Source organism: Medicago sativa, chromosome 7 (assembly GCF_051527215.1).
Source record: "Medicago sativa cultivar Bolivia chromosome 7, Bolivia_mono, whole genome shotgun sequence".
Taxonomy (NCBI): domain Eukaryota; kingdom Viridiplantae; phylum Streptophyta; class Magnoliopsida; order Fabales; family Fabaceae; genus Medicago; species Medicago sativa.
Window position 1 is genome coordinate 53877211 of NC_140755.1, and position 25639 is coordinate 53902849.

Sequence of the window (25639 nt, forward strand, 5' to 3'; positions counted from 1 at the left end):
AATGTATTTAACATGATTGCAAACAAAAAAAATCAATATTTCAAATGAGTTAACTTAAAAACAAATAATAGAAAACTTTTAAAAGATTAACGGTCGAAAAAAGTTTTAAAAAGTTTGAATATTTATAGACTAATTTCTTTTTGTTGAGAGTATTTGTTTTAGATAAAAAATAATCACAACAAAAAAAATATTTTTATATTGTCTATAAATATATTTAACACAAAAAATATAGAAACTAAAAATATATTTAACTCATAATTTTAACACAAAATTTCTCATTTTAAATTCTTTAACATATACTATAAGAAGGGATGAAAGGATACATGACCATAAATAATTGAGGTTCAAATCACAATGAAAATAGTGCTCTTTTGCCTGGCGGTGGCGAAGGAAGGATGCATATTCAAATTCAAAAAGGATTTTACTTTTTCGTTAATGGTCAACAAAGATACAAGGAAACGAAATATGAAAAAATAAAAGTATTAGAATATAGTGAGAAGATAGCTTGGAGAGCAAGCTATCTAGATAGCTTGGAGAGCAAGCAAGTTAGTTAGAGTTAGTTACACAACTAAACTCTATATATAGGAACACTCTTGTATCATTTCTTGATAATCTTTAATCAATCTATTAATTCTCTAATGAGTTCCTTTGAGTATCTCCCTCATGAGTACTCTTATGCTTGCTATCTTGCTTACATCTATGACTTCTCTCCCTATGATTCCATGATTTCTAACATGGTATCAGAGCGATACCCAAGGGAGGAAGATGATGATGATGCTTCCGCTTCCGCTTCCGATTCGACATACGATGAAGATGAAGAATCCGGTGTTGATGAAGTTGTTACAACTTCTGCACAGCTTCTGGAATCTTCCGCTTCGCACAATCAATTCATTTTTGGCAGTTTCATTTCTTCAATTATTCTGATTTCTACTCCTTCAATCGAACCAACATTCGATGGATTTTCCATCAAGATTGGTGAGATTTCTTGCGCAATCGTCGATCCTTGCTGCAACATCGTCAAAGAAGACGAATGTGTGTTCGTTGATTCGCAAGAAGATGAGAAATTGGAGGTTCTTGAACCTGAATTGAAGATTCACTACTCTGATTTCGTTGTTTCTGAAGCGTCGCAAGAGTTCATCACAACTTTACCGGTGAGATTGTATAGCACTGTTTACGACGTTGCCGCCGTGAAGCCTTCGGTTTCTTGGTTCTTCGTCGGACAACAGATTGAACCAATTACTTCTGATGTCAACGACGAGGTTCGGTTTTTCCAGTTACATGACGAGTCCATCATTGAATTTGATCCTGGCGGAGAAGCTTCTTCACCTTCACTATTCTCTGTTCGCATATTTCTTCGCAACAACCGTCTATGGTGGATGCCTTGGGACCGAGGGAGAACAACAGCTACTGTTAGTAGCACACACCATTCCTACGAAGCAAACAAAGTTTATGTTCGAATAATCCTTGCAAGCACTTATCGAGTGTCTAGTTCTGTTATGTTTCGATTCAGTTCTTCCATTAATTCTTCTTTTCCGATTCGATTGAAATTGAGCAAGAATGAAGCAATTGAATTCTTTCAAAACGGAATCGACAACAAAAAGATCATTTTTCAGTTGAATTCACGTTTGTGTTGCAAATCGCGTTTGGAGGAAGCAAACTCCAGAAGCGCATTTTTACAAAAGCACTTTTGGTTCAGTCTTTCGGATACGTACGGGTTATACTAGCGTTTGATTCAATTATTTGAAAAGTGCGTTCTCAAAAAGCTGTTTTTGAAAAGAAGAACAACGCGTTTCGAAATAAGTTGCTCTGCAAAAGCACTTATTGAGTGGCTGATTGAAGAATTCGTTTTGAATCAGTTATTTTGCATCATCAGTTTATGGAAAAGCGATTATCAAAAAGGCACGTTTGGTACAAGCTGTTTTGGTACAGAAGGTTCTGATAGTAGTTTTGGTACATAAGCTGTTTTGGGACAAGCTGTCTTTCTCCTTCGTTCTTCTGTTTAGAGCTTTGGCTATGAGAGGATCAGATTTTCACATTGGGCCAGGGCTTCATCAGCTTGTTGGACTTCTCTTGTTTTCCTATCAATTTTTTGTTTTACTTAGTTTACCCCCTAGTCTGCTTAGTTAATCTAGTATGAATAAATTGTAATTTCCATTGTGTTTCAAACTCAAATTGGTGAATTTTCCCACTTTGAGTTTGAGGGGGACTATTAGAATATAGTGAGAAGATAGCTTGGAGAGCAAGCTATCTAGATAGCTTGGAGAGCAAGCAAGTTAGTTAGAGTTAGTTACACAACTAAACTCTATATATAGGAACACTCTTGTATCATTTCTTGATCATCTTTAATCAATCTATTCATTCTCTAATGAGTTCCTTTGAGTATCTCCCTCATGAGTACTCTTATGCTTGCTATCTTGCTTACATCTATGACTTCTCTCCCTATGATTCCATGATTTCTAACAAAAAGAGAAAAGGGATTGATGGTAAGTAAGGTGCAGGGTGCTCAAAAATTACACAAAAATTGAATATTATTGTATGTGTGTGGATGGTTTTTTTATGTGAAAGCCGCTATTTTGAATTAATTTTTTAAAATCTGAACCAAATCGCATAAGTATATTTCAATGACCGAGTAACAATGAGTTGAGAAAAATAGTGAAAAATGAAAAGAAAAAATGGTTGAAAATTAAATGAGTTTATACTCATAAATATATTTTATACTTTTTTTAAAAAGTTAAATGCTCAAAATAAATGGAATTAACAAACTTTAAACTGTGTTATATTTTAAGAGAAGTGCTTGTCAATTTGATAAAAAACATTAGTATTTAGTTAAAAAAATAGAGTGGGTGTATGTGTTATTTGAGAAGACTTGAGAGGTTAGTGTAATTTGCCCATGATAAAATCATTGAAATAGTTGTTATTAAATATTATGAAACAGTAAACTAAAAAAAAAATATGTAGAAATATTTAAAATAGTAAAGATTTCATTATTTATAAAGATGTTGTTATGAGTCCCGGGTATGAATTGTACAACAATATTATTTAGTGATTCATTTATCATGTTTTTAGTGTTTTTTATAGTCACCTTTCTAAAAGATATAATAATTAAAAATAATATTTTATAATATGATATGGTGGCCTGACTTCTTTGATTTCCTGTTGTTTCTAAATATGTTGAGATCTGCAGGTTTCAATGTGTCTTGTTTGTCCACACTCTGGTTCTTCTAGCTAGAAAGAGCTTTTATGCTTCCTGATTTGTTTAGGGAGTTGTTGACACTTGGATTTTGATATCGTGTTGACGGTCGATCCATTAATTGTTTTTCGTAGAGGTTCACTTTTCATATTTTTTAAAACCTGGTTTCGCATCCGTATACAGGTTCGATTGTTGATTAGTGAATTTTTGTTAAGATAGATTTGGGTCGATCCACTTGGTCTGATTTATTATGCTGTATCACCGTTTTTTTGTTGTACCTGAGTCACGACTAATGTCCTAAGACTCTTTATCTATTTCTTTTTATTTAATATAATTTTTCTTTTGACAAAAAAATAAATAAAGAAAAAACAAAGGCAAATTAATTTTAGAAAAGAAGCAATCTTGAAAATGTGTAAATTTTGGAAAAGTAGGTATCTGCCTTGTAATAAATATTTTGTAATGTTTTTTTAACTCTTTTGATATTTAAAAGTTGAATTGTAACAATATTCGTTTTGATTGGGATTAAGATTAAGTTTGTTTTTTTTTTTGTGGTGGTTAAGGTTTGAACCTTGGACCTTGCATATATTATGCATTGTCCAAACCAACTAAGCTAAGCTCACGAGGACAAGTTTGTTTCTTCTTTAAAAAAAAAGATTAAGTTATTGTGTTTTATCAAGTGAGTTTGTTTTAATTTGATTTTAAGAGAAACAAAATAGGGGGAAGTTAACGCAAAAGACAGAAAAAGATATAATTTTGATGACGTGTCAAAAAATTAAGAATGAGTAAGATTATATTTTTGGTAGACATTAAGTTTCATAATTAGAGAATAGAAAAGAATAAATTGCATACTAATCCCTCGAGCATTGTGAACCCAAATGGTCGGCAAACTAATGTTGTTGCATACCCAAAGCTATATTCGAACCTAAAACATGGGTTAAGATAGAAGAGACTTATGCGATCTCATTCAAGCAAGACTCTTGAAACTTGCATTCTTTTTATTATATTTTTTTGTCAAATAGTCGAGTAGTTAGGATTCACCTTTTTCTTCAAGGTGAATAAGTGGGATATCCGAGGTTCGAACCCCGACCCCTGCATATAACAATGCATGTCTCTGCCAACTGAGTTAAGCTCACAGAGACATATGCATTCTTTTTAATTTAATTAAGGGTCTTGTTAACGAGTGCCCCCTGGACACTCATTAAGTATCTCAAATTTAGTAATTATTCTTTTAAAAAATCAACTATTACAATTTCCAATGCATTAAACACACAACTTTTCATTAAAAACACTTACCATTTAAAGTGCTTAAAGAATGTCCGGGGCACTCGTTAACATTTCCCTTTAAATGATACTCCCTCCGTCCCTCAATACATGACCTAGTTGATTCCGACACACATACCAATGTATATGTTTTATCTTTGATATCTTCAATTCTCTACTAAAAAAAATTATGAAAATTTAATATTTTAAAAATATTCACCAAGACGAATCCAACACCATCATACATGATATTATTTATCTTTGTGAATTAGTAGAAAAATATGGTCAAAGTATGTCAAGTCAATAATGTATATTCTCAAACAGGTCATCTATTGAGGGACGGAGGGAGTAGTAGTTTTTTAAGTCCTCCTGAGCTTACCTTTGTTAGCATGGACAATGCATATATGCTAATAATAGTTTTTTAAAACACAAATACCCCCGGTTTTAGAGGCTCAATTCACTTTCTTTCTCCCCGGTCTCTCCAGTATCGCCTCCCTACTGTTCTTTCTGCCTCTACCTGTTGGTCCCTCTCACTTAGGCATTCCCTTCCGTCTCACATTTCATTTTGATGCTTAAAGGTTTGTGTTTGTTTGCAATTGATTCAAAACCCTTACTTAAACCTACAAATTGAAAACTTGTATTCTACTATGTTGCAAGCACAATTAGAAATAGAGTGCATCAAATTCGAAAAATTCACAATGGATAACTTTTATATCAATTGTTTACCTTAGTAGGATTAACTTTCATGATTTCTTTACGTGCTTTCAAAATATGTACCAGAAGAAAGATGAAACTTGTAGTTAATAGATTCACATTTTCCTATTTTTTTTTTTTTTAGGTTTATGTGATTGCATAATTATCAACTCATTATTTTGCATAATTATCAACTCATTATTTATACTTATCCTACTTATTGTTCTTAATTTCATGGGAACAATAACCTATAAAGCACGGATACGGACACGGGACACGACACAGACACTACCATGCCGACACAGCTAATAATTGGAAAAAAATCACGTAATTCAGTGTAATTATAAGTGTCGGTGTCGTGTCGGTGTCGGTGTCATGTCGGTGCTTCATAGACAATAACCTTCTTCCGATTGAAGTCTCGCTCTCCTTGTTGAATTTTGAATATAGATTAATTGAGGCGAGGAAATGGCGGCGAGCTATGTGTGGAGAAAATATGCAGATTATTTGTACACAAAGTGGGAGAAAACCTATCTCTGGGATATGGCTGAACCTTACCGAAGACCTAAATCCTTCACTCCTGTCGTCGTTACTTATATCGCTGCATTCTATGCTGCAGTTATCGGCGCTGCCATCACTGAACAACTCTATAAGGTTCAATTGTCTTTCTTCTTTTCTTTATTATTCTGTTCACTGCAACTGTGGCGATTTTTCTTGTTATTGTCAACCCCGTATAGTCGGATAAAGCGTGGTTTTTGTTGTTGATGATGACGGGTTTAAAGAAAAGAAAATGGCGATTTGTTGTTTTCGTTGTTTCTCTTAGTCTTGAATCTATTACTTTTGGGATTGGTAGTAGATATTGTGGTCAGTTTTGTTTATTTGAAAGATTTCAATGTTCAATTAGGGATTTAGGGCTATAACTTCAATATGAACATCTAATTGATGGGTTTAAGAAAAGAAAATGTTTTGATAAATAAAAGTAAGCTGATGTAGCAAATAGTAGATTTTTATTGGATGATAGTGTAAAACTAGTTTATACTCAAGATGGATATCCTTTAAATCTTTTATTTAAAATGGTTAAACTTTTTAATTTTATTCATTCCATTGTTCAAGACTCAAGTGTTTTGGTATTATCTTTGGCTTGCTTCTGCTTATATTTTGGTGGCATAACACAATCATATTACGCTACATTAATTCTTCATATTCTCTGTTGGTATCCAGATTCTGACATTATAATATGTTTTTAAGGGCACTTAGCAATGTTTTAACAATTAGTTTCGGACTGTTCTTATCAAATTTGATTTATTTTGTATCATTTCAATTTGGTGCCTTGTATATATGCTGGTTCTGGGATACACAACAGTCTTATGGCGTGATCTCTTCTGTTGTCTGCTTGTGGTTAAACATTCATCTTTCGGTTTTTTTTTTTCATGTTCCTTTCTGTTCTTTTGGGCCAACTAGTATACTATAGATACATTGAGTGGTAAAATTTCAACCTCATCCGATACATTGAATGGTAAAATTTCAACCTCATCCTTTTGAGGAAACACTGGATAAACACGTCACTCTAACACTCTTTTCAACATTCACTCTTTTATTGGGTGAAATTCACGTGGGTCTCAACATTTTGGAAATGTGCCCCATTTAAAATGGCGAGACTCGTCATTAGTTTCGTCCAATAAGAGAGATAGCGTTGGAATTTGGAAAGAGTGGTTAGAGTGAGTGTTGGCTAGCACTACTCTTAACATGTTTGTGCATGGGACACATCAAATTTGGGATTTTGACAGGTGCAAGCTTGCAATTTAGAATGTAGATTCTAAGTGGAAATGGAAATACAAGGGTTCACTTATATGCAGTTTTATTGAATTTATGTTTAGGTGTGACATTTGAGACTAACCCCCTCTACTTTGTAGTGGTAGACTAGCTTCCATGGCATTTATCTTAGACATGTCCACCTGCTTTTGGAGATGCTATACCATCTCTTGTGCTAGTTGACGTGAGTCAAAATGAAAGAACACGTTAACTATGAATTAGTAGGATGAGGTGAATTCTGTGCTTGTAGATGTGAGTCAGAACTAAGTAATCACCAAAACCAGCACAAAAATCTACAAGCACGGAACACATTTACTAATGTTCTGATTTCTGTGGTGTGGTGCCTGATACACATTTACAAGTATGTGATGCAAAACAGAACATTAACCGGTACGGTACAATGGGGTACACTTAGTCGGTTTCCTATTTAGGATCAATATTTGGGTAGAATTGGATTTTTATGCATAAGCTTAAAATATAGTACGAAGTAGGGAATAAATATTAAGAATAAGCCCATTAGTAAATTTTATAAAATGATGGGGGTATTGTCAATAACTAAAAAACATGACAGTGTTTGAATTTTTGCAAGAAAAGCTAAGAGGGAGTAAGGTGACTTAGGTGAGAAACTGAGTCACCTAATCCACTAAATTTTTGCACGACATGGCTTGCTGCTGGAAGGGAATAAGCTACTCCATTCTGCGTCTATAAACAAAGGTCTAAATCTAAGAGATGCAGTGTGCTGAGAGAGAAGGACAAACTCAGACTTTGGAAAGGAAGAAAGACTTGTGTGCAGCCATGCAATAACAGAGGTTTAAATTATTCAAAGGATTTCACCTCTTTTTCCTTTCTCTTACTCGTGAATTTAAATATTTTTTAGCATCTTGGGTCGCACATGCTTGCTCCCCAACGTGAGATGTAAGGGATTAGGGATTACATGGATTCATGTTTTATTTCTTTTATCTCAAGAGTTGTCTATCATTGTAATTTTTTTGGACCAGCATCTGTTTTGTACTTATTTCTGAAATTCAACATTTGTCCCACATTACTAATAGTTGACAAAGTGTTCAGCTTGTTTATAATGCTTGTTTAACTGTGTTATCTGCTTTCGTACACTTCATTATAAACATGCAACCAAACCATAGTAGTCAATAGCGGCCAATAGCGCCGCTATAGCGGCCGCGCGGTGCGGTGCGGTGCCGGAGCGCTACGCAACAAGCCATAGCGTTGCGGTGTGAGATAGCGGCGCAACGCTTCGTAGCGGTTTTGCAGTTTAGAACCGCTATTTCATTTTAAGAGAAAATACAAAATTGTCCTTGGTTTAAAAAAGAAACAAGGGTATTTCTGTAAATCTTCCTCTGCTTTTCTGCTGTTCTGTAAAACTTCTTCACCTCCGCTGTAAATCTTCCTCTACTTTGTTGTGTTTGCTCTGTTATTTTTTTGTTTAACAATCTCAAAACTCTGTTGTCCTGTTACTTTTTTGTTCTAGTTTTCTTTGTTATTATTGATTCCAAACTCCATTCTGCTCTCTCTGTTTCTGTTTGTAGTTTGTACAAACAATCCTCTGTTTTGTTCATATAAAACTCTATTCTGCTCTCTCTGTTTCCTTATTTTTGTTGTTTTTGTTTTTATGAAATAGCGGTCATAGCACTATGCGCTATCCCGCTATAGCATTTTTGGGGTCGGCCGCTACGCGCCACTATCCGCTATTAACTACTATGAACCAAACATAATAGGGATGAAGAGCAAATAATTCAGCTCCATCTCACCGTCTGTGACTCTGTTCCATGCTTGTACTATATTTGAATGTAAGCTTGTTTGAGTAAAATGTTCCTTGTTCTTGCCTTAAGTTAATTATTGTTGGTTAATGATAAAAATGACTGCTCACCTTTTCATTGGTCTCTGTTGTAATGTTTTCTGTCTATAATAACATTCATAGGGGAAACAATTTCACTTTTTGGTTTGAGCCTTTGTTTATCTTACTCTTTATCACCTTGTGCCCAAGAGAGTGATATATAAAAAGTAAAATGCCATAACCATCAACCACCAAGGCATTATTCTTGGAACCTAATTTCCTCAGCTTTAACCACCTTTCTCAGGGTCGCACAACTTTGTTGCCAGTAGGGTGTGCAAAAAATGTGGTTAACTGAATTGTATCCATAAACTGAACCAAACTGGACCAAAAAAAACTGCACCATTTAAATGGTTTATGAACTGAACCATAAATTCAAAAACAATTCAGTTCAATTTTAAAACCGGTTCGGAACCAGTTTAATATATTTGAACCATATTTTTTTAGTACACTTTCTTTTCTTCAAATTTTTATATTAATTTTTAATTAAATAATTTAATATATAAAAATAATTTAAAATTTTATTAGGACCTTTTTTTCAAAAACTGCTTATTCAAAACAACTTATTTATGCAAAACAGCTTATTAGGATATCTTTTTATAAAAATCCGCTTATTCGAAACAACTTATTTATGAAAAAACAACTTATTAGGATCTCTTTTTCAAAAACAGCTTATTCAAAACAACTTATTTACGCAAAATAGCTTATTAGGATCACTTTTTTCAAAATAACTTATTCAAAACAGCTTATTTATGCAAAACAGCTTATTACGATCTCCTTTTTCAAAATAACTTATTCAAAACAGCTTATTTACACAAAACAGCTTATTACGATATCTTTTTTCAAAAAAACTTATTCAAAACAGCTTATTTACGTAAAACGGCTTATTAGGATCACTTTTTACAAAATAACTTATTCAAAACAGCTTATTTACACAAAACAGCTTATTCCTTAATTTTGATTAAAGGAGTTGGAGGAAATTAAATTTTTTCTTAACTTTTGATTAACGTGAAGTTGAAATAATTTTGATATAGACTTAAAATAAATAAAGAGATATGCACAATTTTTAGTAAATTGAAAATTGTTTGTTATGAGAGAAAGATAAAGCGCGTAAAAAAATAAGAATTTGTTGGAGAAAGAGAGTAGTAACTAACAATTGTTTGTTACGTATTAAATTTATTCGAAAGATAAATGTGTGCAAAAAATAGAAAATTATTAGTAGATTAAAGTGAGGGTATAATAGAAAAAAAATGTGCAAAAATACACTTCTCTTGTAACATCCCCAATATTAAGGTAGTAATTTGTATCCATGCGAGGGTTTAATTTTTTAATTGAGAATGACTACTTGAGGGCATTTTAGTCGATTATTCATTAGGCATTAGTCATATGAGAATAAGAAGTCAACAAAGGAGGGAAAAAAACATTACTCCCTCCGTTTCAAAATGAGTGTCGCTTTAGCCAATTGCACACAGATTAAGGAATGAAATAAAGTAGTCAAATGTCATAACAATTTTACCAAATTATCCTAATCAACTATTGGTTTGTTTTTCATTAAAGAAAAAATAATACTTTGGAAGTAGTGTAACATAGTATTAATTGAAGGGTACAATTGAAAAGAAAAAGTTATTATTGCATTGAAAACCAAAAGTGACATTCATTTTGAAACAATTTTTTTTGCTAAAGCGACACTCATTTTGAAACGGAGTACCTCTCTCGTAAGTTCTCTCTCGTAAGTTCTAAAGAAGGGGGAGAACCCATTCTTCTCTTAATCACCATAGATGCCACAAATCTTATTCACATACTCATTACAAGAATTACAATTTCCTCTTCCCTATTCAACAATTTTCGGCCACAAGGAAAAATGGGTATTTTGCAATTCTTGCTCAACACCTTCCTTCTCCACAAATCATCCATTCAAACATTGAATCAAGCTTGCATGTGAGGAATTGAACCAAATTTCTTTGATTGGGTTACTAAGGAATAAAGGTAAGATAATAATAAACCTTTCCCTCCTCTCTTTTTATAGATACCGTATGCCAAACCATTTTCCCCAATTCTCATTTTATCATTGATATGGATGTGAGCTGTTGTATTGGTGTTCAAAGGTTCTGTTTTAAATTGCTATGGGCTTAACTTTCCTAAGGAATCAATGGATAAAGAAGAATTAGGAATTTTGGAAGCTCACACCTTTTTCATCAATCCTTGTGAATTCATCACAATTAATGTGAGTCTATCAATTTAAGCATTAATTTTAGTAGAGGGATTGTTGCTGCTGGATTATGTTGTAGTGGTGTTGAATTGATTGTTATGGTTAGATTGAGTATGGCTGAATTTTATAGAATATTAGTTAAAATTCGTATGGCGTAATTGTGGTGTTTTCTTCATACTGTTGGCTATGTAATTTGAAATTGAATAATTATTGAAGTTTTGAATTCTACACTTAATTCCCTCCAGTTTGGGTATAAATTTTGTAGGTTTCAGATTAGGAATGGATTCAGGAAATGCGTTTGAAGTTTTGATTTTATGCTGAAAAATTGCATACGGATTTGACATGTATTTTTCCGGAATGAGCTACAACGTAAATTTAAATTAGTTATAAATGATTTCAGGTTGATTATGGATACTTACATGGTTGAGCGTGAGTTTGGTCGAAGTTAGAAATGCAAAAGTGAGAAGCAAAAGCCATAAGATGCGGTTAAGCGGTTTTGAGGAAGTGATTATAGAATGTAGAGGTTTGACAGAAATGGACAAGCGATTGATAAGTCGAATGTGAGACGAGCCTATGCTATTTCAAGTGATTTAAGGTGAGTTCCTTTAGATAGAAACCCCACCTTGGGTAGTTTAATTCTCCATGAAACTACATTAATTTATTTATTCTAGCTTATTAATTTATATATTAGTTTCTTATGTCAATATAAATTTATCAGGACATGGGAAATTATTTATAACCTTAGGAATGACATATGACAACGATATGCCTAGAACCTGAATAGGTTAATATGATTAGACACAGGAAAATATTAGAATTATTAGATTAATTACAAGTTAAAAACGAGATTCACTTCGTCTTTATTATCATATTCAGAAATATTAACATTATAAGAAAATCAGTTAAGATAAGTTATTCCTCTCTAGCTCCCCGTTAGTAGTAGAGTTGAGGATTAACTCAGTTATCACAAATCAGTTAAGTTATGACTCTCTAACTCCCCGTTAGTAGTGGAGTTGAGATTAATTCATATTTATAAGAAATCAGTTCAGGTTATAATATTAAAACATGTTTAAGTCGTGGCTTTCGCTATCCCGTCAGTTGGATACGAAAGGTTCTCGCCAGTTGGAACGGGCACTATCCGTAAGGATGACCCCATGACGACAAGAGGAGTCTGGTATCCCCGTCAGTTGGGTTCCCGTCAGTTGGAATTATATCGGTTAGCGGTGGAATAAATTCCAGGGTTACTCCACCTGGGTTTGTTCCGTAAAATCAACTGAGATAATATTGTTTGATCAACGCTGACAGTTCTAACATAATATGACATACATTATGATTATAATTATGGTTATGATTTTAGTATTAGTATTAGTATTAGTATCAGAATTATATTAGTATTTCAGACAGCGATCCTAGTTATTTCCCTCGATTGCTGAGTTATGCAGATTAGAACAATATAAACCCGAAACAGGTTGAGATTAGTAACAAATGGCGATCCTAGGTTTCCCCGGGATTGCCTACAGCCTAGGATAGGTGGAACGCACTGAAACATCCTGTCTCACCCCAATCCCTTTTATTTTATTTCAGATGCACAAGTGGCTCACAAACAGGACGGTTCGTGATGAAGTAGTAGAAGTAGCTGGACATGTATGCTTACCTGTCTTGTACAATAAATAATTTATCATTCGTTTGTATAAAGTACACGTCAGTGGTACTATTTTAGAGGTATAAGACAAGAATGTTTATAACTGTGCGGAGAAAACTTTTATTATTGTAATTTTTAATGTATCCAATGCCAAATAACGCACATGCTAGATATCCTAGGTAATTTCTAGTATGGGTGTTACATCTCTATTGTTGTATAAAAATTATAAAACGACACTTAAAAAGGAACAGAGGATCATTTTGTTTGCATTATTTTTAATGGATTTGGAAATTTTTGCTATGTATATAATATTTTTTTAGTTAAGATGGTCAACAAATCTCTTTTCATGAGAATCGGAGGGTTCACATAAAAAAAAATTACTCCACATACACCCTTCATTTTATATTGATTTGATGAATTAAAATTATATCTTTTCTTTTGACAAATTAAAATTATATCTTTAACAAACCTTATATTTGAATAGCAATTATTCTCAAACACTCATTCAACCTCAGTTAATTTTTTTCTCTATTTATTTCTTCATCCCAATATTTTTCGTACTATTTGTTATATTCTTCTTCCCAATGTTTTGCGTACTATTTCTTCTTTTGTGTTTGTTTGACACTTCAATAACTGAAAATGAAGACAAACATGTGTAGTAATTGAATAAGATAAATTAACTATAATAATAATTCAAGAGTCAGGATCCGTTATAATTGATTGATCTTACGGCTCATATTATGTTAATAATAATGGAAGGAAATCAAATGATAATGACAAAAAAGGAAATTATCTCTATGTGAGATATTGCTTGACTTATATATATATTTTTTTAATAACGCTTGATTTATATTTAATTATAATCTTTCTTCTAAAAAAAATTCCTCCTTTATTTTTTGTTACACCAGAAAAATATTCAATTCGTATAACTCCATGGAAGGTGTAACACCCATAATAAACTTATCTAGAATATTTAGCATGTGCGTTAAATTTAGTACTGGATACATTAAAATTACAATAATAAAGTTTTCTCTGAACAAATTATAATATCTTTTTTAAAAAAAACTTATTCAAAACAGCTTATTTACGTAAAACGGCTTATTAGGATCACTTTTTACAAAATAACTTATTCAAAACAGCTTATTTACGCAAAATAGCTTATTAGGATCACTTTTTTCAAAATAACTTATTCAAAACAGCTTATTTATGCAAAACAGCTTATTACGATCTCCTTTTTCAAAATAACTTATTCAAAACATCTTATTTACACAAAACAGCTTATTACGATATCTTTTTTCAAAAAAAACTTATTCAAAACACCTTATTTACGTAAAACGGCTTATTAGGATCACTTTTTACAAAATAACTTATTCAAAACAGCTTATTTATGCAAAACAACTTATTACGATCTCCTTTTTCAAAATAACTTATTCAAAACAGCTTATTTACACAAAACAGCTTATCAAGATCACTTTTTTCAAAATAACTTATTCAAAACAACTTATTTATGCAAAACAGCTTATTAGGATCTCCTTTTTCGAAATAACTTATTCAAAACAGCTTATTTATGCAAAACGACTTATTAAGATCTCTTTTTTCAAAACAACTTATTCAAAACAACTTATTTATGCAAAACAATTTATTAGTATCCCATTTTTCAAAAAAACTTATTCAAAACAGCTTATTTATGCAAAACAGCTTATTACGATCTCCTTTTTCAAAATAACTTATTCAAAACAGCTTATTTACACAAAACAGCTTATTACGATATCTTTTTTCAAAATAACTTATTCAAAACAGCTTATTTACACAAAACAGCTTATTAGGATCACTTTTTTCAAAATAACTTATTCAAAATAGCTTATTTATGCAAAACAACTTATTACGATCTCCTTTTTCAAAATAACTTATTCAAAACAGCTTATTTACACAAAACAGCTTATCAAGATCACTTTTTTCAAAATAACTTATTCAAAACAGCTTATTTATGCAAAACAGCTTATTAGGATCTCCTTTTTCGAAATAACTTATTCAAAACAGCTTATTTATGCAAAACGACGTATTAAGATCTCTTTTTTCAAAACAACTTATTCAAAACTGCTTATTTATGCAAAACAATTTATTAGTATCCCTTTTTTCAAAAAAACTTATTCAAAACAGCTTATTTATGCAAAACAGCTTATTACGATCTCCTTTTTCAAAATAACTTATTCAAAATAGCTTATTTACACAAAACAGCTTATTACGATATCTCTTTTCAAAAAAAATTATTCAAAACAACTTATTTACGTAAAACGGCTTATTAGGATCTCTTTTTTCGAAATAACTTATTCAAAACAGCTTATTTATGCAAAACGACTTATTAGGATCTCCTTTTCCAAAAAAAACTTATTCAAAACAGCTTATTTACACAAAACAGCTTATTAGGATCACTTTTTTCAAAATAACTTATTCAAAACAGAGATCCTAATAAGCTGTTTTGCATAAATAAGCTGTTTTGAATAAGTTATTTTGAAAAAAGGGATACTAGTAAATTGTTTTGCATAAATAAGCTGTTTTGAATATGTTGTTTTGAAAAAAGAGATCCTAATAAGTCGTTTTGCATAAATAAGCTGTTTTGAATAAGTTATTTCGAAAAAGGAGATCCTAATAAGCTGTTTTGCATAAATAAGCTGTTTTGAATAAGTTATTTTGAAAAAAGAGATCTTGATAAGCTGTTTTGCATATATAAGCTATTTTGAATAAGTTATTTTGAAAAAAGAGATCCTAATATGTCGTTTTGCATAAATAAGTTGTTTTGAAAAAAGAGATCCTAATAAGTCGTTTTGCATAAATAAGCTGTTTTGAATAAGTTATTTTGAAAAAAGGGATCCAAATAAGCTGTTTTGCATAAATAAGCTGTTTTGAATAATTTGTTTTGAAAAAAGAGATCCCAATAAGCTGTTTTGCATAAATAAGTTGTTTTGAAAAATTTGTTTTGAAAAAGGAGATCCTAATAAGCTGTTTTACGTAAATAAGCCTTTTTGAATAAGTTATTTTGAAAAAAGAGATCTTGATAAGCTGTTTTGCATAAATAAGCCCTTTTGAATAAGTTATTTTGAAAAAAGAGATACTAATAAGCTGTTTTGCATAAATAAGTTGTTTTGAATAAGTTATTTTGAAAAAAGAAATACTAATAAGCTGTTTTGCATAAATAAGTTGTTTTGAATAAGTTATTTTGAAAAAAGAGATACTAATAAGTTGTTTTGCATAAATAAGCTGTTTTGAATAAGTTATTTTGAAAAAGGGATCCTAATAAGCTGTTTTGCATAAATAAGCTATTTTGAATAATTTGTTTTGAAAAAAGAGATCCTAATAAGCTGTTTTGCATAAATAAGTTGTTTTGAAAAATTTGTTTTGAAAAAGGAGATCCTAATAAGCTGTTTTACGTAAATAAGCTTTTTTGAATAAGTTATTTCGAAAAAGGAGATCCTAATAAGCTGTTTTACGTAAATAAGTTGTTTTGAAAAAGGATATCATAATAAACAATGACTAAAATCCGGTTTGAAAACCAGTTCGAGAATAATCTGGTTCAAAAACTGGTTTAAAACTGTAAACCGGTTCGAAACTTGTTCGAAATAAATAAACCGGTTCAAAACTGTAAACCGGTTCTGAATCGGTTTTAAACCGAACTGGAACTGGTTTGAAAAATAAACCAGTTTTTTTTAAAAGTGGTTTTAAAAACTGAATTGTATCCATTAATGTGGTTCAGTTCCAATGCAGTTTAGAACCATGAACACCCCTAGTTGCCGGATGCCCCTGAATCACTTGATAACTGGTTACTGATGTGTATACTGCATGGTAAAGTTAACAATTGCTGGGTTTTTTTTTATGAAGATTACTTGTAATCTTGTTGGTGTGAGATTTTCCATATTTTTCGGATGCATGTTACTATGTGCTATTAACTTTAAATTCATTAAGAGAACTTATTGACATACTAATCTTTATAATGAATCTTGCATTATTACAGGAAAAGTACCGGGAAGAGCATCCTGGGAAAGCAGTTCCTCTCATGAAACCAAAGTTTTATGGGGAACCGTGGAGGGTAATGGGGGGGTGAGATTCCGAAATATGAGTGAAAAGCTCACGAGGCATGTGTCACGTTTAGTTCCTTCTTCACATCTCACCACTGTTTATAGTTGAGGACTGTTTGGTGTCAATGAAAATGCACTATTGCAATGTAATTTTATAACAAAACCTTTATCATGTCTGAGTGTTTTCTTTTCTCCTGGCTCGTGATATGGCTGAAAAATAAGATAAGGCTAATACTTTTCCCACCTTATTGGATACTCGCGCGCCTATTTTTTTTTTATGAAAATTCCCTTCAGAAAAAATAATCCGAACACGTCCGGATTGTATAATCCGAACTGTCACAGTATAGACAGTACTGGACAAAACTGACAATTTTTGCATGTTTTTGTGGATTCACACTTTTTTGAAGATACAAAATTAAGTAAAAGACAATTATGATAAAATTGCACCAATAAATAATTATAGGCTTAAATATGCAAAACGTCCTTGTAAGTTCGCGTGTTTTTGCAAATCGTCCTTGTATCTTTTTTTGTTTCAAAACGGTCCTTGTAAGTTGCTTACCGTTTGCAATTCGTCCCTCCCGTTAACTCCCGTTACAAAAATGTTGTGGTGGCAGACGGAGATACACGCGGCGAAGGGTGAGTTGGCAAAAGCAAGCTTATGTGTCAAGTGAGATGATGAGTGGCTAGAAAGGAGGGACCAAAACCAAAAACGCAAAATTGCAGAGGGATGAAATTAAAAAAGGCTTAAATATGTGTCCACCCTTCTTCTTCTTTTTCCTCCAAAACCCAGATTCAACAATCACCATCCAAACATAAGAACATCAATACTGCCAATACCAGCAACAAGAATAGTCCCCATGAATTGGATTGGAAAATAAAAGATTAAAAAGAATCGAGTAAAGGCCTGCTAAACGTTGTTACAATAATTCTCAATTCCCTTAATTCCATTTCCAATCTCTTCACCGTTTTCACAATTCCATTAACAATCCATTTTCAATTTTTCATTCCTTGATTTTGCAAAATGCATCACACAAATGTTAAACCTAAACCAACCAATAACAGGAACAACAATAACAACAAAGAATGAAGAAGCATACAAGATCCTAACAAATCATGGCAGATTCATCGTTCATCCTCTCAACGTTCAACAAATCATGGCAGATTCATCGATTCAATCCAACGTTCAACGAATCATGGCAGATTCATAGACGACATCGAAAAGTGCGGTTCCCAACAATCTCAACCACAACACCCTCCTTTTGATCTCAATTTTTCTCTCAACGCAAAAAATGGCGTTTCATCCTCTTCTAATTCTTCATCATAATCTTCAAGGAAAAAAATCCAGAAAATTAAAAATTAAGAACACAAAAGCTGGCTCATGTTTAAGGTCATGTTTGATACCCTCATCATCAACAAATTCCTCTTTAATCGTGTTCTTCTTTTGTGGATTGTGAAATCTAGGGTTTGAAAAGGGGTGAAAACAAATTCGATCTTGATGATGGCTGGTTTTGATTTCATTTTGTAATGTTTGAGTTTTAATTTTGTTGGTGTTGATGATTCATGGTGTTTGTTTAATTTTTTTTTTACTGCTATGTACTCAGGGGTTGATGATTCAGTGGTTTGAGGAGGGTTGCATGTATTGGAGCTTGGCATCTTGCTAGAGTTTCTTTCACTGTTGCAAGAGCTGGTCAGAATGGATACCATCACAAAACTGAGCTGAACAAGAAAATATACAAGCTCGACAAAGTTGGAGAGGAGACCCATGATGCCCAGACTGTTTTAATTGGATGGTGATGTTCGATGGTGGTGGAAGAGAAGGAAGAAGGAAGAAGAAGGAAGGGGTATAATAGTCATTCTGCACGTGTCTAGTTTCATTAAGGGCAAAATGGGAAGAAAAAACAGAGGAAGAGGGATGACGAAGATGTAGTTTTTAAATTCCAAATTTTGATGTTTACGTTTTTTCAATTTCATCCCTCTGCAATTTTACATTTTTGGTTTTGGTCCCTCAAATCTAGTCACCTATCGTCCGTCAGTACACGTAAGCGTGTTTTGCCATGTCAGCGATTGCCAAATGTGAGTCCGTTTGCCAGCAAAGCCTTTTTGTAACGGAAGTTAACGGGAGGGACTAAAAGCAAAAGATTAACAAGTTACAAGGATGGTTTTGAAACAAAAAAAGATACAAGGACGAATTGCAAAAACACGCGAAATTACAGGGACGTTTTGCATATTTAAGCCATAATTATATATATATATATATATATATATATATATATATATATATATATATATATATATATATATATATATATATATATATATATATATAGACAGACACACACACACACCAAAAAAAGTTGAATTTATATCATTACAAATTTTACCTAATGATATACATTTCAACTAATGATATAAATTCCCCCAAAAAATGATGATATACATTTAATCTAAATGTTCCAATATCTATGTCAATATCATCAAGATTAAAGCTATCTTCCTTCTCAAGCTTCACACCATCTTCAGCCTTCTTCCCAGCAACAACCATTTCTTCTGGATCAAGATTTTCAATAATGTACACATCTTGGTCATCGCCTATGATTTCAAAACCCGCTGCCCGACATAGTTCATTATAGTCGGCCATTTGACTGACGAATCTATCAGGCCAGCTTAAGGCATCATTACGAGCATGTTGTCTCCACAACGGGCAAGTGGGAGGAATAGGACAACCATTCTTCAAATGTATAATCATGAAATGGTTGTCATTGACATGTGCCATACACATCAATCGCTCAACAAATGGCGGTTCATCCGATAGAGGAAAAAAGGTTTTCAGATCGCCCTTTCTGAGTGGATAGTAGAACAACTGTGTGGTTGTATTTCTGAGCAATGAGAAAACCCATATCCGGCATGGTTATCCATTTATCCGGTGGTGCAGGACCAATACCGGAAAAGGTTAGAGCGCCCAAGACCTCTTTATACCGTCTATCATCATTAATCATCCGCTGATAACGAGCCTTTCCTTCACCGATTAGCTCTTTGTGCAGCTGGTAACAGATCATTTGGTGATCGTCAAGATTCTAGTTACGTAGGCCCGCAACTGCATGAAACCCACAATGACCATCACCAGCTACATCCACCACATTTTCAATAAAATCATGCATCCAAATTGGGATTTGGTCTTTGTGTGGTATGTGGACTTTAACCGGAATTGGCTTGGGATTTTTTTGAGTTGACTTCAGATTTTTTTGAATTGGCTTAGAAGGATTAGGAAACATGTTGCTTTTCCGTGCACTCTTTCTACTTACCCCTGTTGAATTTGTCTATGAAGCATGTGTTGTTGTTCTTGAGAATCAACAATCTTCTAGAGCGAAGGTGATCGCTTCATCGACTGAATGAAATGTTTATTTTTCTTTGGAGCTCCTTTAATAGTGACCTTATTTGGTGGTGCACGCATTGAGGTAGTCTCCGGCAAAATAAATTGTCAAAATTGTTCTTTAATATGCAACTTCATGTCGCAATCTGCGTTCTTGAGTTGAACTGCGCCTACAATGCATTTTAAAAACTATCAGATTAAGAACTAGTGGGAAAGAACATGCATTCTGTCTGTCCTGTTACCGTTTAGATTACGTAATCCAAAATTTTTAGGACATTTCGGATTATGTAATCCGAATTTTTACGATACACCCCATGCACACGTCCTAGTTCACGTTGCATGGGGCGTAAATGTTGTTTTTCCTGATTACATAATCTGGAATGCACTAAAACATTCCAGATTACATAATCCGAAGTTACTCAGTACAAACAGAAAGTAAAAACAACTGGGCAGAACAGAGGTAGGCAAAAAGTAATAAATATGGGCAGAATCTAACACAATTTTTATAGAAAATACCTGAAGCAAATCCCATTCCAATAGCAGAGAGATGTCTTCCTTCCTATCCTTCACGTCACCTTCCTACTCGAACCCCAACCTCTTCTAGTGAGTGTGAATTTCATCCAAACAGATGGGGGTGTTGTTCTTGATCTTCAATGCAATCGCACACGCACATGGCAATCCGAAAGTGATCAAACTCAAACAACCACACTTGGATTTATCCATTCCGATATCAAGTGCTCGATCAGCATCGTCTGCGAGATAATGCAAAGCTTTCATTGATATGTTTCGAATCAAGCTAGACCACAAACACTTTCCTTTGAATCTATGTTCAAGCATGATAATGCTCGTCTGGAAGGAAGCATGTATCTGAGAATGTTGTGACTCTACCATGTCGTGAACGGATTGCCAGTTTGTACTTAAATCACCCATGCTACTAGTGAGGTACTTTTTCAACCGGATGTGTGTAGATTCAGTTCTGTTTGTTGTAGTATTCCCCATATGCATGACTTGATTCACCCAAAACTTCACAATCTTCTCCTTCACCAGACCCAAAATAGTACTTTGAACATATTCCACAATCTTTGGCCATTTTTCGCAAACAACTTTGAACCGGTTGCAATTATCTGTTGGAACAAAATATGTTTAACAATGAACCTTAAAGAGTTTTGATGATAACAAGGTATTAAAAATTGTAAATTGGACTAGATAATATTTGTTCAAGTGTACAGGACCACAGTTAAAAAGTTACATTATTTATTGGTTCTAAATGAGCAAATAAAGAGCAAAAGAAATCAATGAAATTGAAGCTTAGACGCTTCTGAAGGCAATACGCTCCTGAAGATGGAAAGCGCTCCTGGAATCTAGCTGCTCCTGAAGATGGAAAGCGCTCCTGAAGTCTAGCTGCTCCTGAAGTGAGAATAGCGCTCCTGAAGAAAAACGCTCCTGAAGACTAGTGCTCCTGAAGACTGAAAGTCCTGAAGTGTTACGTCATCATCAGAAGCTACATTATCAGAAGCTGCCTCATCAGAAGTCATTTCACCAGAAGCTGAAGATCAACTGGATTTGCAAAGATTCAAGGATTGAAGAATCATCACTGCAAAAGCTGTCTATTGGATTCGAAAACACAACAAAAGATTAGTGGAATTTTGCAACGGTCATTTCAAAGGTGTTTGAAGGCATGTGCTTGCAATTTTGGACGAAAGCGTTGACATTGTACTTTTGTACGAACTGTACAACCACCTTCTCCACTACTCTGTTTTGTGTCCACGCTACAAGACAAGATAACAGCTCCAGAATACGGCTTCGCCTGCATAGATGTTCCTTTGGATAAGGAATGGATTTCAAATTGGTTCTTCATAGGACAACAACCAAATCAGGCAAAAGATCATTCGTGAAAGATCAAGCTTCAACAACGACTCTTTGATGTGCTGGCAATTTCACAACGTCTCTTTCACACCTCTATATAAAGGAGTGAAGACTTAGAGATTTGGTAATGCTGAACGAAAGACTCACAACATTCTTACAAGTGCCAAACCTCTGCTGAAATTGTTCTGCATTCACTTAGAATTTCTGTGTCTCAAAGTTTCATTTTAGAAATTCTTAAGTTATTGAGTCTGTATCTGATTTGTATTGTGAGCACCTCTGATTGTATATCAAGTGTTCAACCTTAAACAATTTTCTGTGTAATTTTGTTTAGTTAGAAGTCTCTTGCAGTTTTACTTGAGCAGGGAAGTCTCTTGATTGTGTTCTTGAGCATAGGAAGACTCTTGTAAAGTGTGCTTGAGCAAAGGAAGTCTCTTGCAGGTGTGCTTGAGCAATTGTAATCAGATATTACTCTTAGTGAAATCTCCTTGGAAGTGCAAGGGGGACTGGACTACTTCCGGATTGTGGAAGGAACCAGTATAATTGCTTTGTGTCGTTCTTCTTCTCTCTCTTTGTTTTATTCCGCTGCGTGTAGATTCTGATTATCACTTCAGAAGCTGTTTCACTTAGCTTCTGATCAGTGTGTTCAGTTTTAGGAGAAACGAAGAATTTTTCAAAACACAATTCAACCCCCCTTCTTGTGTTTTCCTCACCTTCAATTGGTATCTAGAGCCTTGGTTCTGTTGATAACACCTAACAGTGTAACAGTCCAAGATCAGAGAAAAACATGTCTGACGAATCTGTTTCTGGAAATGGATTTGGCAACAATAACAAAAGTGTTGCATATGATTACAATGTTGACAAGAAATCCAGTATTGGAAAGATTCCAAAGTTCAACGGAGATGCTGAAGAATTTTCTTGGTGGAAAACCAACTTCTATAGTTATATCATGAGCTTAGATGAAGAACTATGGGATATTCTAGAAGATGGTGTTAGTGGCTTAGACCTTGATGAAGAAGGAGCTGCTGTAGATAGAAAGAAACATGCTCCTGAGTTGAGGAAACTCTACAAGAAGCATCACATTATCAGAGGAGCTCTTGTCACTGCCATACCTAAAGCAGAGTACATGAAGATGAGTGACAAATCCACTGCTAAAGCTATGTGTGCTTCTCTCTGTTCTAACTACGAAGGCAGCAAGAAGGTCAAAGAAGCTAAAGCTCTCATGCTTGTACATCAGTACGAGTTATTCAAGATGAAGGATGATGAAACTATTGAGGAGATGTACTCAAGGTTGCAAACCTTAGTCTCTGGGCTACAAATTCTAAAGAAGAGCTATGTTGCTTCTGACCATGTGAGTAAGATACTCAGAAGCTTGCCTGCAAGATGGAGACCAAAGGTGACTGCCATTGAGGAAGCTAAAGATTTAAACACTTTAAGTGTCGAAGATCTTGTTAGTTCTCTCAAAGTTCATGAGTTAAGTCTTAATGAACATGAGTCTACTAAGAAGAGTAAATCAATAGCTCTTCCATCCAAAGGCAAGTCATCAAAAGCTCTCAAAGTGGTTGAATCTGAAGAGGAAGAACAATCGAGTTCAGATTCTGAACCAGATGCTGCTGAAATGGCCATGCTCTCCAACAGACTTCAGTATCTGGCCAAGAAGAACAGAAAGTTTCTAGCAAGAAGGAGTAACTCCAGAAGCTCAAGGAAAGAAGATCAGAAGGGATGCTTCAACTGTAAGAAGCCTGGACACTTTATTGCTGAATGTCCTGATCTTCAGAAGGAGAAGTCAAAGGACAAGTCAAAGAAGTCAACGTTCAAACCAAGCAAATTCAAGAAGCAGATCAAGCAGAGTTTAATGGCAACCTGGGATGATTTGGGAAGTGAATCAGGATCTGATAAAGAGGAAGCTGATGAAGATGCAAAGGTAGCAGTTGGGTTAGTTGCCACAGCAACTTCTGAAGCTGGATCAGAATCAGATTCTGAAGATGAAAATGAGGTATATTCTAAGATTCCCAGAGATGGACTTGTTGAGTCACTTAAAGAACTTCTTACACATTTTGAAGTAAGAACCAATGAGTTGAAAGATTTAAAAGAAAAATATGCTGATTTGGTAAAACAGCAAAAATCAACTCTATTGGATCTGAAAGCTTCTGAACAAGGACTTAGGGGCTTTGACTTCATGTGTAAAACTTATGAAGATCAGCTCAGGTTCTTATGTCAGAAGCTACAAGAAAAGTGTAATGAAAAACCTTTAAGCAACCATGAAATTGCTCTTGAAGATTTTATCATATCTGGCATTGACAGAAGCAGAGTGGCTTCTATGATTTATAGCATTTACAAGAACAATGGCAGAGGAATTGGTTTTCCAGAAGTGAAACTTGAGAAAACCAATCTTAAATCTTGTTGTGAATGCATCAAGGAAGGTCTGAAAACCTTCTTTGTACCTGAAGGTGCTGAGTTGGAAACTGTTGTTCAATCAAAACCTGAAGCTTCTGGCTCTAAGGCTACGATTACTTCAAAGCCAAAGAACTCTAAGCCAAAGGCTATGATCAAATCTGAATCCAAGACTTCAAAGATCAGGATCCTGAAAAGATCAGAACCTGTTCCTCAGAGTCTGGTGAAACCAAAATCTGAGGTTCTGAAGTCTAAGTTTCAGAAGAAGACAGTTACTGCTTCTGAAGTACCAAAACCTAAGGTGATGGTTAATCAGAAGCAATCCAACTCACAACACAAGGTACAGGAAGTGAAGAGTAAAACCTCAAGTACTAACCTTTCAGGACCCATAGGACAATGGGTACCTAAATCTGAAAATGTCAATGATGCAGGTATGTCTAAGAGCAGCACCAAAGCAAAAATCATGGTACCTAGACAACGGTTGCTCAAGACACATGACAGGAGAAAAGTCCAGCTTCCTCAGCCTAACAATGAAGGAAGGAGGAAGTGTGAAATTTGGAGGCAACCAAACTGGCAAGATCATAGGTACATGAACTATTAGTAATTCCTCTACCTCAATTAATAATGTATGGTTGGTAGATGGTCTTAAACATAACCTTTTGAGCATTAGTCAATTTTGTGATAATGGTTATGATGTGCTTTTTGAGAAAACCAACTGTACTGTAATCAACAAGGAAGACAAATCCATTGTGTTCAAGGGAAAGAGAGTTGATAATGTCTACAAAGCTCTACCTAAAGAAATTTGATGCCAAGGCCCAAAGAGGAATCTTCTTAGGTTACTCTGAAAGGTCAAAGGCATACAGAGTGTATAATTCAGAGACACTCTGTGTTGAAGAATCTATGCACGTTAAATTTGATGACAAAGATCTTGAAGATAAAACTTCAAAGCAAGGTGAAAGTTTTGCAGAGATACAGGTTCCTGAAGTTACTCCAGAACCTGATCAGATAGCTGAATCTGAAGATAGTCCAGAAGTTGAACCCACATCAGAAGCACAAGATGAAGCTGCTTCTGATGAAGCACAAGATGACTCACATCAAGCAGATCCTCCCAGAAACACCTTCAAGCACAAGTCTTCACACCCTGAGGAATTAATCATTGGAAACAAAGATAGTCCAAGAAGAACAAGATCATACTTCAGACAAAAAGAATCAATGATTGGACTGATCTCAATGATTGAACCTACAACAGTTGATGAAGAACTTTCAGATGATGGATGGATCTTAGCT

General features: G+C 34.0%; 1 long non-coding RNA gene and 1 pseudogene across 2 annotated transcripts; both read left to right on the forward strand.

Moving 5' to 3' along the window:
* Positions 1 to 4893: 4893 nt before the first annotated feature.
* On the forward strand, positions 4894 to 16915 carry LOC146906789 (uncharacterized protein At4g29660-like; annotated as a pseudogene). Its single transcript, XR_015019310.1, has 3 exons — positions 4894 to 5028; positions 5591 to 5794; positions 16662 to 16915. The product of XR_015019310.1 is annotated as an uncharacterized protein At4g29660-like (transcript).
* Positions 11412 to 12835, forward strand: LOC146906790 (uncharacterized). Its single transcript, XR_015019311.1, has 2 exons — positions 11412 to 11605; positions 12595 to 12835. It is a non-coding gene; the product is annotated as an uncharacterized LOC146906790 (long non-coding RNA).
* Positions 16916 to 25639: the final 8724 nt, after the last annotated feature.